This window comes from Nansenia antarctica (assembly GCF_963989245.1).
Source record: "Nansenia antarctica genome assembly, chromosome: 6".
NCBI classification, from domain to species: domain Eukaryota; kingdom Metazoa; phylum Chordata; class Actinopteri; order Argentiniformes; family Microstomatidae; genus Nansenia; species Nansenia antarctica.
In genome coordinates, this window is record NC_137676.1 from 48,366,375 (window position 1) to 48,376,374 (window position 10,000).

The 10,000-nt window shown below is 44.3% G+C and overlaps 1 protein-coding gene across 1 annotated transcript in view; it reads left to right on the forward strand.

Annotated features, from left to right (window-relative positions):
- The window catches only part of l1cama (L1 cell adhesion molecule, paralog a), a 39,407-nt gene that overhangs the window by 13,423 nt on the left and 15,984 nt on the right, over positions 1 to 10,000 (forward strand). The window lies entirely within an intron of this gene.

Below are 10,000 nucleotides of genomic sequence, written 5' to 3' on the forward strand. Positions count from 1 at the left end.
AATCAGGTGTCTGTGTCTGTGTCTGTCTCTCTATGGAGAGGCTGAATATAGCTGTTATGTTTGTTTCAGGCCAGTGCATCTTGTTCTCCTCATACTTTCTCCCTATTCCCCGAATCTTAATGACACCATGTGCATGATACCACACACACACAGTCATTTACTGTGACTGAAAGACCTAAACCACTGATCCTATCAATCCAGCCAACGTGACCATGCTAACATAAGGATTAGAGGAAGTGTTAGCTCTCCATCTATAGGACCCGCTCCATTAACTGACAAGGGATTAGCTGACCTGTGGACACACTGGCTGATTGACCGATACACACAGTCATGAGGGGAATGATACACACTATTACATCTCTACACCCATGCTCTGTTTTGTCGTTTCTTTCTCTTTCTAATCTCTTTGTCATTCCTTTCTCTTTCTTGCTCTCTTTGTTTAGGTATCTTATTAATTTTTAAGGTTTTGCTGCACAATATGGGAAGGATCCCCTTAGATCTCTGGCCAATGGTATACTTCTCTCACTCTCCTCTCTCTCTCTTCACGTCTTGTCTTCCCTTGTTTATCCATTCCTTGTTGAATGTGTCTATACCCCCTCTTTCTCCATTCATCCCTCCATCCCTCCTCCACCTCTCCAAAGGCCACTGTTCTCTTAATGAGTCCACCCCTTTCTTTAATTATTCACCACTTCTTTTATTCTTTCTTTTCTATTGTGTCTTGAGGGGAAAAACATCAATAAATAAATCAAACTGGCGGTACCTTCCTCTGCAGTATAGACCAGAGAGAGGGGGGGGGGGGGTAGAGGGGTAAAGGAGATACAGTACATACAGTTAGGTCCATATATATATTTGGACTCTGACAGAATTTTTATTTTAAATGCATATTATGGTCTGCTTAAAGTGCAGACTCTCAGCATTAATTTGAGGGTATTCACATCCAAATTGGAGGAAGGGTTCAGGAATTACTGCTCTTAAAGTAATTGGACAATTGACTCAAAAGCTGTTTCATGGTCCTGTGTGGGCTATTCCTTCATTACTTCTTTATCAATTAAGTAGGTAAACGATCTGAGTTGATTCCAAGTGTGGCTTTTGCATTTGAAAGCTGTTGCTGGAGCTCTCAATGCAAGTGAAACCGGCCATCCTTAGGCTGCAAAACCAAAGAAAATCCATTAGAGAGATAGCGGTAACATTAGGAGTGGCCAAATCAACAGTTTGATACATTCTGAGAAAAAAAGAACCATAAAAAGGTCTGGACGTCCATGGAAGACAGCAGTGGTGGATGATCGCAGGATCCTAAATGGTAAAGAAAGACCCCTTCACAACATCCAGCCAAGTAAAGGAGGTAGGCATATCATTATCCAAGTCTCCCATAAAGAGATGACTTCATGCGTGCGTGCGTGCGTGCGTGCGTGATAACCCGGGAGCATGTTAGTATCCATGTGTATGAATAACTGAATTTGTATGTGCAATGGGGGGTGCTGTGTGTGGAGACCATGTTGTCATGGCAACATAGATGGAGAGCGTAGGCGGTAAGCCCCCACTGACAACCTTTATTTTCTCCAGCTTTTTGTCACTCCAATATTAACCCTTAACCCCGACGAGAGAAAGGGAGGGGAGAGACAGGCTTTTAGTGAGGAAGAGAAGGATAGTGAAAATGAGGGAAAGAGAGAGAGAGAGCTTGCATGTACAGTAATAAAAAAGAAAATACACAGACAGTGACAGCATGTCTCTGAAAACCTGTGGAAAGCTTATGTTGATGTTATCAGTTTTATCTATGTACCTGCTTGTAGATTAGTTTCTTAGAACTCAGACATTTGACGTTGAACTGACATGTTATTTATTTAGTTGACTTCTTAGAAATGTTATTTAGAGTGCAGTGTTCTATTTGGAGAGGACTGTCTCCACTGATCTTCAACCACATGTTACATACATCTTTTTTCATACAGTGCATAGAGAGATATTGGTTTCAATCTCTATCGTGTAAACACCCTATTCCAATAAAGTTGAAGATATTCAATACTGTAATCAGATATTGCTCCTTGGCTTTCAAGGCAGAATGGTAGAGTTTATTAAATTGACAGGGCAGAGAAAAGGGTTGAATATAGACAGAGAGTAAGAAAAGAGGGATGATGAGAAGGGTATGAATTCCATTGTGAAAGGAGGAGGTAAGTGGAAAAAAGGCTTTTAAGCCAAGTGTCAAGTGCCAAGGGCAGCTATTATTAGAATATTACTATAGTCAAGAATCAACATACGAAACCTTCAAATTGGTTCTATACAGCGTATGGGGTCTCTTTTCTCTAATACCATTCACGTATCACATTTTAAATCCTCTGCCAAGTGCCGTCAGCAAGAGTAGAAACAGGTAGCTGATATTTCACAGTAGATGTGTCCAGTAGTATTTCTCTCCAGCTCTGGCAGAATGGGTCTGAGGGTTGTCTCACTGCAACAAGCTCATGCATTAAGTATGACTGTATAGAGGCGATCAGTCTGGGACCAAACCAAATATATGGTGAACGGTAAATATAAATTATGAATTTGGGTGAATTTAGGGCAAATTGTACAGACTGAAAAGGGAAGGCTATAAATAATTAACTCTACAGGAGGCCTCTGAATGGTTCTGAGACCCCCTCCTCTCTTTCTCTGTCCATTGACCCCTGTAATTCCTCTCTCCTCTCGTCCTCTGAGGAGTGAATCTCTACCTGTCTCTCTCGCCCTCTCTCTCCCTCTCTCTCTCTCTCTCTCTCTCTCTCTCTCTCTCTCTCTCTCTCTCTCTCTCTCTCTCTCTCTGTCTAAATAATCATGGCTCTGCCCCTCTCTCTGTCTCTTTCGCTCTCTTGGTTTTCCAGACAGACGGACCCTGAGGGATGGAGGGAGGGGTAGAGGGGTAGAGGGGTAAAGGGGGCCATGTATTCATTTATTCCCCCCACCCCCTTCCGTCCCACCACCTTCCCCTACACATCTTCACTGCTGGAGGTGGTTAATATTTAAAGAGAAGGCATGACAGGACAGAGGACCCCTGCATACACACACACACACACACACAGCAAACACATACAAGCGCACACACACACACACACACACACACACACACACACGGCAAACACATACAAGCACACACAAACACACGCGCACACACACACACACACACACAGGATATCAAAAACAAACAGAATACAGTAATAAGGTATTACACATTTGATCAAAGGCAATAGGCTATGTTAAATTCTCTCTCAAGTGAAATACCTGAGGCAGCATTCAGATCAGATATCATTATTCATCTGAGATTATCTAACAAAGAACCCAGAAAAATAAGATTGACATATGGCATAGTAGTATTACACAACAGTGCCTCTTCAACGGCAGATGAACTAGGGCATAACTTTTTCATAAACACTTTGCAGCTTATACATTCTGTCTTTTGCAGATGCAAAGCTTCAATGTATAATATAATCTGTCATTTCTGTTAAACACAGAATGTGAGACCTTGCCTTGCATGGTGTGGTGTATCCACCCTACCCCCTCCTCTTTGATGAGAGGCTGTTAAACATGCTTGTCTGCTGTCAATGCCCAGAGAGCCTATTGAGAGACCCAATTGGCACCCACTGAGTGTACTTAATGCTAATCGCTTTCAAGTTTTACAGCAGACGGGCACAATTTCACATCTAATGGATGACAGAAGCTCTACATGCAACGAAGGAAAAGCTGTAATTAAACTGTACAAATGACCTCGTCCTCAAATACCATCTCTCTCGCTCTCATTGGCATTTGTTTTTGTGTGCTAGTATGATGCTTCAATGCAGCATGGCATCAATTATTTATCAAGGCAAGTCACAGAATTGATTTGGTCGATTTTGCTTGTTTGATTCACAGCTAATTTGTGGCCAATTTACCGCAAGACTGTTGCTGCTAAGATAGACATGGTAGCTATCCCCCATCTCTGGCAACTCAGTGTCGCAAGATTACATTTTGCTCAGTTGAAGATTAAATTGACTTTGATGACACCCTCAGATATCCTGGTGATAATAGTTTTTCAAAGGGCCCTGATACGGTGCTGAAGGTCTACTGCACAGCTGCAGCCATTGTGGCTTGGTGAACTTTGACCCTAGCCAATGAAGCAGGTAACACGGCTGAGATTGTATCTCCTACAGCTGCACTGTGGTGACTGAGGTGGTGAAATCAGGCATCAATGTCACTCACCCCTGGGCTAATGGAGTGACTGCAGCACAGTCCCACACAGACAGCCTGGGTGTGTGTGTATGTGTGTGTGTGTGTGTGTGTGTGTGTGTGTGTGTCTGTGTGTGTCTGTGTGTGTGTGTGTGTGTGGGGCCGTGTGTGTGTGTGTGTGTGGGGGGGGGGGGCGTGTGTGTGTGTGTGTGTGTGCAGGGCCGCTTTTAGGGGGGGCTAGCTGGGGCGGTGGCACAGGGCCTCGCGCTTTGGAGGGCCTCGCGTGAGGCAGGGTAAAAATAATAATAATAATATGTGTACCCTGGCTGGCGAGGCCCTCCAAAGCGCCAGGCAAGGGACCATATTATTATTTTTGCCTTTAATACATTTCTAAATGTTCACACATGTGATACTCATAGTCAATCATATATCTAAAATCTAGCATACCTGTAGACTGTGAGGACAGGGAGATTCTTAGCAACAGTCCTTATATGATTTATATGGCTCCACCTAGCGTTGCGTCAACGTCACGTTCTACCCGCTCCACTGAGCGCGAGGAGCGCGCGGTTATTAGAGACGTTCATAGCGGGAATTTTTGAATCAGGACCTATATTCTCTTACGACAATCATCAATTATGGGTAAGTATAGCTAGCTAGCTTAATTTGTCCACATCTGCTAGCGGCTTTAATAAACTTATTGAGGACACAAGTTGGGTTGTATTGACATAGAGCTGAATGTCGTACTTGGAGCTGTCCGTGGTACTGACCGACGCAGGTAGCCTATCACATGACAAAAAACTCCTCTAGCAAAAGTACCTCAGGGTAATGTAATTGTGTATAGCTAGCTAGGTTTTTCTTTTTTACGTCAGGAAAGTACAAGGGTCTGTAACAGGTCTGCTCTACAGTAACACAATCTCGCGATAGACCGCGAGACCAAGGTTGCCAGGTGGGGCGGGTTACCATGTAATGGGGCTACTTTTGATCACACTGGGCTGGGGGGGGGGGGGGGGGGGGGGAAGCATTTGGGCACCTGCCCAATAGTAATTAGAGTTTTTCTGATAATCTAAGGTTTTGGGCTTTTTTTTATTTTTATGGATTTAGTGGTTTTTACACTGTGGTTAGGCAGGAATATGTCAATCCCATCTGGCAACCCTGTTTACAGGCTGCTTTGGCGGGCTTTGCGCTGCGTCAGCGCGAGCCGATATGACAGTATCACCGCGGGGATTAAAGACACACATAAAGGACTTCAGTTCAATTCTATATTCATATAGTTTTATATGTTTATATGTTACTTTGAACGTTTTAAACTGTTATACTACACGACGGTGTTAACATGGAGGCAGTTACTTACAGGTAAGACTGACCATTAAAGTCTGTCAGATAAAACCTTTTCCCCAAACTGTTCTAGCCAAGTGTTGAGAAGCTAACTAGGCTAGCTAGCACAGCCTGGCTGGTTTCTATGGTGATGATGATGTTACTATAGCTACAGTGAGTTAGCTCTGTTAGCGACGAAAACAGGCTAAAAAAAAAGTTATTTCCCCCTATGACACCTTACGTGAAACGTGAATTTTGGGCGCGCGTTGACACTTGTTGTGCATAGTGACTGTTAGTGCAACGTACAAAATGCAGAGGGAACGAGACCGAGGAAGAACATTTTAATCGGGTGCTGAAAAAATAAATAAAAATAAAAGAAAGGAAGGCTTCAGGGCCTCGCTTAGAGGTTCGTTCGAACAATTTCTAAAAACAAGTGAGGCTCCCGTTAGCACCGAAGAAGCTAACGTTACTGCTAGCACTAGCCATGCTAGTAGTAGCGCGGCACAGCCCCCCCTGAGAGGCAAAGATGATGTCTCGGAGGTGGAGGAGGACAACAGCTACACCGGCAGCAGTGGGGCTGCCCAGCCCCAGGTGATGATGGTCACGAGTGGCGAAGTAGAGGATACGGAGGCGGAAGATGGAGCTACTCAGAGCAGCAGCAGCAGGGCTGAGAGTGATGGAACGCAAGACGAGCCTCCGGTGTCAGATATGTCATGTATGATGATCCTGGTAATTGACCGGTACATATGGACTCTACAGTTACAGATGTGATCATTAGAAGAGGTCCCCCAAAGATGAAACCTGGATTTAGTTATCCTAAAAATAATGAGAACAGAAACTTTAGTGAAACTTTCTTTCTCAGAAAACTACCAAATGGGGGGAAAACTCTCAAAAATGGGACATGTCTTTTTGCTTTTGCTGTAAGCTTTTCAACATAAAGGATAGGCCTACATGGTGGTGAGTAACATCTCTATTCATGTCAATAATGGCTTGTGCGTATTTAATGTTGGTATGATGACTGCTTTATCCTAAATACTAATCCTTTACGAGTATAAAAGGTTTGAAATGAAACAAACATGGTTGTAAACTATCTAAATAAGTAGATATTCTATTGTCTATCAGCACAGCATGTGAGCGCATTTCTTGCAATATATCGGTGCGTGCGTGTCGCACGGTTATAATAGTAGCCTACATCATTATAAAAGAGCTCGCAAATCTGACTTTATAAAAGGCCTCGCAAATCTGACTTCGCACAGGGCCTCGCATATCTCCCAAACGGCCCTGTGTGTGTGTGTGTGTGTGTGTGTGTGTGTGTGTGTGTGTGTGCGCGCTTGTGTGTGTGTGTGTGTTTGTGTGCACGTGTGTGGGTGCGTGGGTGCGTGGGTACGCGTGTGCGTGTCAGAGTGTTATCTGCATGTTTGGGCAGTCAGACAGTGCAGTCTGTCCTTTATTACATAGGAACCTGACATGCCACCCTACTCCCTGTCTGGCCGCCTCTGCCCCTCCTAAGCCATTATAGTGTTCCCCCCCGGTCAGTCTGGACAGAATATGCCATGCTAAGGTCTGCCTCCTGACTGAAGCCCACTGGACCATGCTACTTAATCTGTCTGATCTGCTATGTCAGGCTTTTGTGTTTGTGTGTGTCTACTGTCATGTGAAAATGAGAGGACACCACATGAAAATAACATATTTAAACATTATGGACATTTGATCTTAATTTTAACAGTATTGAGAGATGGCGGTAATATAAATAAACAAGTCAAACTGAAAAAAAACACCCATACATTTATTACTACTTAAAAAAACTAAAATTAGAATCAAGTACACCACATCAGGTGCAAATGATTATAACAACGCTTATTTAAACCGTAGACATTTAGTTTGGTTTGCTCTTGCTCTCTGCTGAAGTGAGTGGTATCACCATGATCAAAGGTGCTCTCTGAGATCAGTCAACTATTCCACTGTCCAGAACATCATTTACAATTGTAGAACATCAAGGCCAGGCCATCCTAGCAAGTTCATCCCAAGAGCAGATCAGAAAGATCAGAAAGAGACTGCACAAGTTTGATTTTCAAGGGAGGTGTGCAAGGAGGAAGCCCTTGCTATCAAGTTTGCCAGAGAACACCTAGACAAACACCAAGACTTCTGGAACAATGTGCTTTAGACAGATTAATCCAAATTATTTGGACACAATAACAGAAGACATGTTTGGCGCAACTCAAAGACAGTATTTGAGCACAAGAACCTCATACCAACTGTGAAGCATGGGGGTGGAAATGCCATGGTTTGGGGCTGCTTTGCTGCAGCAGGGCCTGGCCAGCTCACCATCATAGAATCCACTATGAATTATTTATTGTATCAGCGGATGCTTGAGGAAGATGTGAGACCATCTGTCCAAAAATGTAAGCAGATGTGGACCATGCAACATGACAATGACCCAAAACATTCCAGTAAATCCACTGAGGAATGCCAAGGAAAAGGGAGAAGTGGAGGGTTCTGGAATGGCTTAGTCAAAGCCCAGATTGTCTGGCTTAGTCAAAGCCCAGACTTCTGCAAGGAGGAGTGGGGAAGACTTTCTCCCAGTGGTAGACAGTTATAGGAAATGTCTAATTGATGTTATTTCAGCCTAGGGCATAGGGTGTCCTAGCTTTTTACTCAGTAGGAATTGCCATCTTTGTTCATTGTTTGTTAAATAAATGATAACAAAGTAAAACTTTCATTGTTTTTGGTTCAATTACATCACCTTTATCTATAGATATTGTTTGAAAGAAGATCAAATATTGACATGTCCATATTTCTTAAAAAAGAACTAAATATTTAATGTGTCCTAATTTTTTCACCTAACTCTATCTGTTGGTTTGTGTGTGTGTGTGTGTGTGTGTGTGTGTGTGTGTGTGTGTGTGTGTGTGTGTGTTTGATTGGCGGGTGGGGTCCCTGGCGCAGACGTTAATCAAAGCGTGCCTGGCTTCACTCAGCACCCTCTCTGTTCTGGCACCCGCCAGAACACCCTATCACATTATCTGTGCTGCGCGGCGGCTGTGCTAATGCTAATACCCTGGCCTGCTCTGCTCCATTCATCCTCCTCTAATGGCAGCTGTTAAAGGCCAGACCCAGCCTGTAATTGGTGCCATAGAGCACCCCCCCCCCACCTCACCCCCCCGTGAGGACTCCTCCTCTACCAGTACTATCCTCTGGTCTGAGAGAGGAATGGCAGGAACGGAGGAGAGGAGCAAGGGAGGGAGACGGAGGATGGCAGAAAGAGGGAGAGGTGACACATTGATTGGGAGCCGGTGTGTGAGTGAGTGGATGGGGGGGATTACTGTCACAGCTGTCACCTTTCATCACCCCCCCCCCCCCGCCCCTCTCCCCCTCTTCCTCTCCATCTCATCAGGCCTTCCCCTCATCTCTTCTCTTCCTCCACCAACTCCCTCGTTTTCTTGGTTGTTGTGCCATAGTGCTGACAGGGGTAGTGGCTCATGGCTCATTTAATCCTAATGTTGTTAGTTTAAACTGTACTGTATTATTGCTGGGTTTCAGGCCTAATTGTTGTTCACTAGTCGTCTCATTGCTCAGCTGATTTAGATGTATTTCCTCAGTGTTTGGAATCCCTGATATATATTTCTATTTGCCTCCTTTTTTTTCTTTTCCTTTCCTTCAACACATTCAACCTCAGAATGTGTGAGATAACCAGAGCAATTAACTGACCAGCCATGACTGAAATGATAAAAGAGAATAAATGATAATTCACTGCACTCCATCCTCTGCTCTCTCTCTCTCTCTCTCTCTCTCTCTCTCTCTCTCTCTCTCTCTCTTCTCTCTCTCTTGCTCTCTTTTTCTCCTCCCTCCTCTCTCTCTTCCACTCCTCCCTCTCCTCCACACCCTCCAACCTTCCCCCACCCTCCAAGGTCACTCATCACTCTAGTTTGGCGTTGCCACCTTACAGTGGTGTGTGGAGCCAAAACTCTTCAACACGGGCAGCTGAGCTTCTCATAACGCCCTTGTTACCCAGCCAGCGAAATTATTATTTCAACATTATTTTCCCTCTCGCTTTTGTCTCTGTTTTTTGTGTGTATTGTATGTAATGTATTGTCATGCACAGTAGGCTACTATAACAGCTCTGTGTAGATCATATTGAGCATTGAGCAAACAATCAGCAGTCTCCCAACGTGGTGCCACAGAGAAGCAGGCTGGCATGGTATGGTGTGGTTGGCAGGGAGTACAGATGGAGAGTGTGGACCCACCCTGTGTGGGCCTCCTTATCGCCCCGCCACTGTCACTGCTACTGCCATCGCCACCTCCCCATGACTGATAGCATCTTTAATGCACACTTATCACCCCTAGTGCTCTAGCATTGTTCAATTGTCCCACCACTTAATCTAATTACAAATGTCCTTTGTTCGTATTTATTTGTCTGTCTGTGTGTGTATGTGTGTGTGTGTGTGTGTGTGTGTGTGTGTGTGTGTGTGTGTGTGTGTGTGTGTGTGTGTGTGTGTGTGTGTGTGTGTTACTGACACACCATCGT